General features: G+C 36.2%; 1 long non-coding RNA gene across 1 annotated transcript; it reads left to right on the top strand.

Moving 5' to 3' along the window:
• Positions 1-4,546: 4,546 nt before the first annotated feature.
• Positions 4,547-6,066, top strand: LOC111013474 (uncharacterized). The gene is made up of 4 exons (XR_002601693.2): positions 4,547-4,809; positions 4,898-5,266; positions 5,341-5,442; positions 5,521-6,066. It is a non-coding gene; the product is annotated as an uncharacterized LOC111013474 (long non-coding RNA).
• The last annotated feature ends 2,442 nt before the right edge of the window (positions 6,067-8,508 follow it).

Here is an 8,508-nt window from a genome sequence, read left to right as displayed (position 1 = left end):
TTCCCCACCGTACACGTGTAATCAACGAGCGGCAAGGATCGTCCCTAAGATCCGAAGCGTCGGAATATTTGAATATTCCGACGATAAATCTCCCGCGACGGTTATATTTTCCCACGAATAGGAAGTCGCCACGCGTCCAAAGCAAATCGAATGAACTTCTCTGCCAGGTCGAGATCGGACCAGGCAGAGAGGGGCCAATGTTTGGGGATGAAAATACCCTGGACACGTGGGGGACCCCTATTGGTGCTCCAAGATGACTCATGAGTCATGCCCAGCTCGGACAGCCGAAACCACCACTACAAGCATTAATAGATGCTGAGTATGAGGGCCGAGGTGAACCTGGCCGAGGTTCGACCTACCGGGAAGTTCGGTCGGGGCCGATGCGAATTACTGACAGCGGCGTGATTATCGGGCATAATCGTCGGTCCCGAGATTACCGGGCGTAACCGACGATCCCGAGATTACCGAGCGTAACCGTTGCGAGATTAGCGGGACTACCACCCATAAGTAGAGGACTTCACTCCACGATCAGGTACGATGATTTCTGACCTCGAACTAAACTGGGAATCCGACCTATACTGACTTGATCGTCGGAGTGCTCACCTTTCTGTGCAGGTCCGCCCAAGTATTCAGGTCGGTCCAGAGGCCGAGTTCCAGCTGCGATCTGGAATACACTATTGTGCATATCCTTGCATAAACAATATTCAATAACATCAGTCAAATACTTCTATAATAATCCAAAACTAATATGTTATGCAGTACCATATATACAAAATTCAAACTTCTACCTATTATAAACAAGACAAAAGCATTTCTAATCTACCAAGTACTAGACAGAAAGTAGTCTGAACCAAATACTTACATCAAATAAACAAAACTAATGAATCCATAGGTACTACACAAATCGCCCAACAAAAGATGTCCATTATATTCGAACTTCGTCGATTTCTTCTTGTTGATAGGCACTTTTTGTATTAAACTACAAAAAAAAAATAATACTAATATAAGGACAAATCATATATAAACACATACAGGTATATGATAATACGTACAAGTTCAGTTATAGGAGTATCAGGGTTTCGCACTATTTCTCGTATATACTTTTGCAGATAGTTTCCATACTCGATAGAATCTGATTGTTGAGGACACTACATATAGAAAATTTGAAAAATAACATAATTATAAGTTATACAAAGGATTTACTGGGACATTGATATGAGTTATGCAAATTTACCTTCACAGGTTTCCAAATTGTACTACTACGAGATTGTTGAGTAGAATGTTTTGCTTGCCACATTTTCAATGATCTAAATAATTTGAAACATTAGAATAACATAATTATACAAATTTCAATTATAATAGTTCAAGGCACTTACGTGTTTATGATTCTCCCTTTACAACTTCAATATGCAAAAATCACTTTCGCATTCAAACATCATAATTATTTTCTTAAAAAATTTATGCTCTTTCCATATAAAAAAAAACAGAGTTGAATCTTCTTCTAAGAAATCCTTGAAAAATCAATTATTATTATTTATTTATCACGAGAGTATATAGAATTATCTCAAATTATGCACATAACAATTAATTAAAGGAAATTCAATACCTTTGACCATTAATTAAGACTCTTCCACACGCAGAGGTCAAGACAAAGTGTGTATTCATAAATTTTGGGTATTGAGTTGTACTGTATTGAATTGAATTGTTAGACCACATGACCAATCTATGCTAGGGCTCTCAACCTGTTCTATATAAGTGAAACATTCCACAGTTATAGATGGTTCAATTCATTCTTTGCATAAATCACTTAAGAATTCATACTGATTCTTCCAAGAAAAATAATTAACCAAAATAGTTACACAAACACACAGAGATCAGCAAAATAGACAGCTGGTCAGAAAGTTGGAAACAAAAGGCAAGTATATCGGGGTGCCAGAGCATTTTAACTAAGACGTGCAATAAAATCAAAATTCAAAAGCATATTGCTATATTACATGTTTCCCACATGAGAGCCCCTAAATGTCAGTTTCCCAGTAATATTTTTCGGCAGAAAACAAGAGTTTCACGACTTTCTAATATCTGGGCGACACAAACCCCTCCCACCACAATGAAAGACCAAACTTGAGATTTTGTCTTTTATATTTTGGGGGAAAATGAAACCAGATTGAAAAATTAGGGTAGTTCAGTCATGATTGGACTACCTATTCAAATCCAATTTTGAGGCTCTGCATTTTTTTTTTTGCTTCTTCTTCTACTTTTCAAGAACCGAGGAGCAACAAAATCTGTAGAACTCAAAAGGTAAAGAGAAGAGAAATTGTTCTACATATATATATACTACACAAACTCAGATGTGGAGCAAATTTCATTTACCCACCACACAAACTCAAACTTAAAGTAGAGACTCAAACTCATTCTTGATGAAAAAAAGCCAAATCGATAAATAATCCAAACTCAAACCAGAAGAAAATTACTGATCAAATTAGAAGAAGATGAAAACGAGCGAATATAAGGGAAGATGAAAAAAACCTTCGATATTGTCGCCGCTGCCGTATATTCGCTCCTTGCCACCGAATCGAAGGTCACCGCTGCAGATTGTTGCTTTTTGCCGTCGAAAATTGCTCCTCACCGTTGAGTCTCGATCGCGCCTCCAGTAAGTAGTCGTTTGCTCCCCTTCCTACAGCAATGGAATAAGGTTTACACCGGTTTCTCGATAGGGTAGAGACGGTTCGCATGACAAAGGGAGCTGGGGAGGCAAAAATTTTCGGGCGTAAAAATTTTGGGTGAAAATTTTAATTTATGGTTAAAATCGGGCACCTTTCATGGCGGGCCAGACCCACCATTAAAATTATAATGTCGGGCTAGGCCCGACATGGATACTAAGTGTGTCTGTCATGGTTGCCTCCGTGTTTTTCTTGTGCGACATCATTTCCTCCGCATTTTTTTTGTCCGACATTGAAACTAAGATTTGTTGTAGTGGTTATAGTTGGATGTATCCGATTGAGAGGTATGACTATTTATACATTTTGCTTCAAAGTATATCTAGTGATATTAGCTAATTGATATAGCATATTATCGTAGGAGTTTGCAGACATTGAAACAATATGTAAAAAATAAAGCTCGGCCCGGGGGTTCTATAGTAGAAGCGGTCATTGCAAATGAGGCATTGACGTTTTGCTCAATGTACCTCGATGGAATTGAAACAAAATTCAATAGGCTAATTCGAAATGATGACATGTTGGACCTGAATGACTCAAAGGCACATCTTCCTGTATTTTCGCAAAATGCACGACCAATTGGTGGTTCACAATTGAAAAAACTATCGTCTGCGGAGTTACGAAAGGCGCACTGGTACATTCTAACCAATTGTGAAGCAGTGGATTCATATAGACGATACAAATTTTTATGTACTTTTATTGGTATGCATAGTCGATAAGTTTATTTCAAATGTTATTCATTGTTAGTTTCATTTCACAGAAAACATGAATTAGAGTTACAACAGCAAAACAATAATGGTAATTTAGCCAGTTTGCATGAAGTATTATTTCTATAGTGGTTTAAAAGAAAGGTGAGTTTTACTCCATCAAAATATCGTACACCATCTATCCATTATGGTTAACTATTTTCATAATGACGTTTGGTCTTGTAAAATATGTTTGTAGATGAGATCGGAAGTTTCTTCAAATTCGAACGCTGTTGTGCATGAGTTGAATACACTAGCATGTGGTCTTGATATTCGGATTCGTTCATATAATGGTTGTGTTATAAATGGATTTCGATTTAACACAATTGAGCGAGATGATCGGTGTACAACTCAAAATAGTGGAGTATGTGTTATGGGTGGACATAATACTAAGTTATCTAATTTCTACGGTGTCATTAGAGAAGTTATCGAATTGAGCTACATTAATAAAAAACGAGTTCTTCTATTAAGGTGTGATTGGTATGATACGAATTCTAGGAAGAATCGTATTCGTCAGGACCATAGTTTTACGAGCATTGACACACGTCATTTGTGGTACCAAGACGAACCATTCATACTTGTATTTCAGGCACAACAAGTATTCTATGTTGAAGATCTCAAATTAGGTTCTGGTTGGAAAGTAGTTCAAAAAATTGAACATAGACATTTATGGGATGTGCCTGAAATAAAAGAAGTTGATATATGTGAAGGAGTTACAAATCAATGTGAAGTTGAAGAAGTGGATCTTAAAGCACATACGTTTCATAGAGTAGATATAGATCCAATTGTAATATCCGACAATATTGATAGGCTTGAGATAGTCTTAGATTTTGACGAAAATGTAGAGGAAGACATATATGAGGAGGAATAAGATGAAGAGGAGGAAGAAGATGATGAGGAGGAAGAATACGAGGATGATGCAACATCGTTTGAAGATGACGATGACGATGACGATGACGAAGACGAAAAAAGCGATAACTCTGACACGTACACATGATTGGTATATGAAATATTATTGCAATGTTGTATAATATAATCTTTTATAAATTATTAGAATGTGTTTTTTTTTTTTTTTGGCAGAGATAATGTCTTCAGAAAGCTATAATGAAGGAGCAGCTGTAGAGCATAGGTAAAACAGTGCAGTTGCCTTAGACAAACTTATAGATGCAGATGGAGGCAAACCCATACCAATTTCGTGGACCGCTGAAGCTCGCAACCCTGTGGGCTATCTCGCTAGTTTATTCAATAGTGAGATCAGTCGTCTGACGCGTTGGAATGTACCTTTAGACATTACGAAGAAAAAGAACATTTCAAATCATACATATAATACCATCATTCAATTTTTGTTGGTAAGATTTGTTATTATGTATCTATTTATCTCGTAGTTTGGTGAAATGAATGTGATGTTATCCATTTTCATTGGTTTTACATATGCAGAATAAATTTGAGGTGGACCTTCATGTTAAACATCATTATGATTATATCAAGTACGAGATCGGAACCCGCTACAAAGATTATCGACATCGCTTACATAGGTACTATCGTGATTTCGAAGATGCTAAAACGGCTCGACAACGACCCTATGGACAAATTACATCAGAAGTTTGGAATATGCTGTGTGATAGATGGGAAACTCGTGAATGGATGGTAACAAATAACTGAAGTTGATTACTAATAATTAGAAATAATGATATATATGTATTCTTGTTGTAGGCAAAGTCAGCGAGAAACAAAGTTAGTTGGAGTAAACTACCCTTTAATCATCACGCTGGCCGGAAATCATTTTTATCCCATCGCGAAGATAAGGTACGAAGTTGTTGGTTCTGATAGTATAATATATGCTTTAATTGTTATTATTATTAACTAATTTATTGTAATAGAAAAAGGTAGATGAGACGTATTTGAGTCCTTTCGAGTTGTTCTTCGCAACACACTGCCATCCGACGAAAGGTTAGACCGACGAAGCCGCTCGTATTGTACATGTAAGTACTCATTTTAATAACGTAAAGTTAATGTTAATATTTATTCAAAATTCTAACTTAATATATTTATTGTGGTAGGAAAAAATGGTGGAGTTGGTAGAAAAAGCGAATGAAGAAGATAAAGAATTAAGTGAGCAAGATGCGATGGAAATAGTGCTTGGAAAGCAATCATCGTATACGAAAGGGATGGGTTACGGTCCAAAGCCACCAAGTCAGAAACAGGCAGGAGGATACTCTCAGGAATATGTTCATGCCTTGGAGGATAAACTGGCAAAAAATGAAGAGTTATTGCAAACTCAACGCCAGGAAACCCAGAGGTTGTTTGAAATGCAACGTCAAGAGTATGAAAGAAAGTTTGACAGTATAGAAGAACTTTTTCGAAGATTTACTGAAGGAGGAGGAAGTTCATCGTTGAACAAGGTAAGAAAAATTGTAATTTATCTATGTTTGAGTATGTGTATTTCATGAAGTCGTAGATTTTGAATATGATATTATTTTGATACTGTTCTTGGATCTTGATACTTTGATGTGTTGATTGTGGGTGTTGCTGCTTACACAATTGTTGGGAGCTTGAAACTTTGATATTGTAGTTTGGTAAGGTGGAGTGTGCATTTGTAAGAATGCATTGATGTTGGAGATTGAAATGTGGGTATGCATGTTTTTTTCTCGGGGTGGGGGTGGGGTATTGATAAATTTTTGTTGGAGGTTGTGCTTTGAAGGGTGGAGTATGCATTGATGTTGGAGATTGAAATAGGGAGGGGAGGGGGGGGGTTTGATTAATTTTTGTTGGAGGTTGTGCTTTGATGTTATAGTTTGAAGGGTGGAGTATGCATTGATCTTGGAGATTGAAGAGTATTGAATCTACTTTTGCTTTAAATGTTGTTGAAAGTTTGAGACTTTGCTGTTGTAGTACGGCGGTGGAGTGTGTAGGGACGGTGTATTGACTTTGTTATGAATGTGTAGTTGTATTGAATCTATGTTTGAATTTATGTATTTGGTGAAGTTTTAGATTGGAGGTGTTTTTACTTGAACTATTGTTGGAAGCTTGAAACTTTGATGTGGGAGATTGAAATGTGGGTATGCATTTTTTTTATTTGGAGAGGTATTGATTTTGTTGTGAATGTGCATTCTAATTTATCTATGTTTGGGTCTATGTATTTGGTAAAATTTTGGATTTTGAGTATGACATTATTTTGATTTTGTTCTTGGATCTTGATACTTTGATGTGTTGATGTGTTCATTGGAGGTCTTTTTGCTTGAACTATTATTGGGGGCCTGAATATTAAAGTTAGATATGCTATTGTTAGTGTTTTTTTTATGAAGGATTGTATTTTTAGTTTGCTAATAATGTTCCTCAAATGCAACTATTTGTGGAGGATTGAAAACATGGTCTTCTGTTGATCGTGATGCTTGAAGATCTGAAAAAAAAAATATGTAACGATGATTACGTATGTTTTTCTTATAGTGAATATATACCTTTCTTATTTATGTTGTCACATTGTACACATTGTCTTAATTTTAAAATTTAATACGATTTTTATTTCACTTCCATTATCATTGATTATATTTTTTAAAATTGCAGGAAGTAAGTAATATTTTATGGTACATAGAAAAGATGGAGTTTTTATTTGCTAGCGATGAAATACTGAAAGCGTTGCTATATTTAGCGACGAAATTGCATAACGCCACAATAAGAAAATAACAAAGAGCTAAAATTAGTATGGAAAAAAAAATTTAGCGACGAAACATTTTCGCCACAAAACAAAACCAGCGACGATTTCTATTACTTCAAGCGACGAAAAAGTAATTTTCGTCACTGTAGAGAAGAAAAGTACTTCGTCGCTGCGGCGACGAAAGACTTTCACTGCAGTGACGAAAAGTCTTTCGTCGCCGCAGCGACGAAACGAATTTCCGTCACTACAGTGACGAAATGGCGTTTCGTCGCTGGAGAAACGAAAAAGCGTGCGTCGCCGCAGCGACGAAACAAAATTTTCATCGTAAAACGTTGCGACACGCGCGTTTTCGTCGCTGACGTCCTGTAACGACATTTATTCAGTGACAAGACGTGCGATATTCTACTTTTCGTCGCTGAACATGTTTGGCGACGAAAATACTACATCAGCGAAGAAATATTTTCGTCGCCGAGTGTCATTTTTTTGTAGTGATTTGGGATTAAAAATGTAAGTTCAAGCATATAATTTAGAGAAAATGTGCATAATTTGTGATTAGGGACTTTGAAATTTAGTTATAGCTAAATGAAGGCTAATTTGTGTAAATATGCTTATTTTGTAAGGAAATATGAAGATTTATGACCACAATGCGTCAGGCACATTGCAAGACCAGAATTTCTAGCTTACTAGAAGAATGAGCCAGCCAAGTTACTTTGAAAGTTTCAACTTCACAATACTTCAGCCACATTCGATGCCTAGATTGTCAAAACGGGAATAACCACTTTTGACCAAGTAATTGGTCCAAGATTTGGTTTTACTCCTAATATCTCTTCAACAAGTGGTTGCCAACTTCCCTTGAATTTCTCAAATCCTTGTTACTTCTGTGGCCTATAAAAGAAGCCCCCAAATTCTTGTCAACTTTTGTTTTTAAGTTTTAATTTCAGCTTTAAGTTTTGCTCTTCCTTTATTGTTTTTACAATTTTTTCTTTGCTTATTTTATTGCAACTCTAGTTATTCTAATTTATGTTCTTTCCCGATTCCATGAAAATGAGTTCTTTTGTTATCTTCTTTTGCTATTGCATTTGTTTTAATTCCATGAGTAGCTAAATTAATTTTTCAACCCTCCTACGAATGGTTTGGTTCCCACCATTTTAATTACATCTATCAGATAGCACGGCGTTTACGCTCAAATTGCTTATCTTGATTTCGTTAATTAATCTACTCGATTTTACTTGCTGGCCACTTGTTTAAATCACAACAGTTGAGTTTAATTCTGAAAAGGTTAGAGTCAACGGAGTTCATCAAGGTAAAACGGGAAGTTACTTAGAAATAAGAACTAAAACAAGATCCTAGACATAGGCTCTCTTACCCGTTAAACGTAAGTTGACACTTGATT

Source organism: Momordica charantia (assembly GCF_013281855.1).
Source record: "Momordica charantia cultivar OHB3-1 chromosome 2 unlocalized genomic scaffold, Mcharantia_2.0 BLBB01000002.1, whole genome shotgun sequence".
In the NCBI taxonomy this organism is placed as follows: Eukaryota; Viridiplantae; Streptophyta; class Magnoliopsida; order Cucurbitales; family Cucurbitaceae; genus Momordica; species Momordica charantia.
This window is presented reverse-complemented; position numbering and strand designations above follow the sequence as displayed.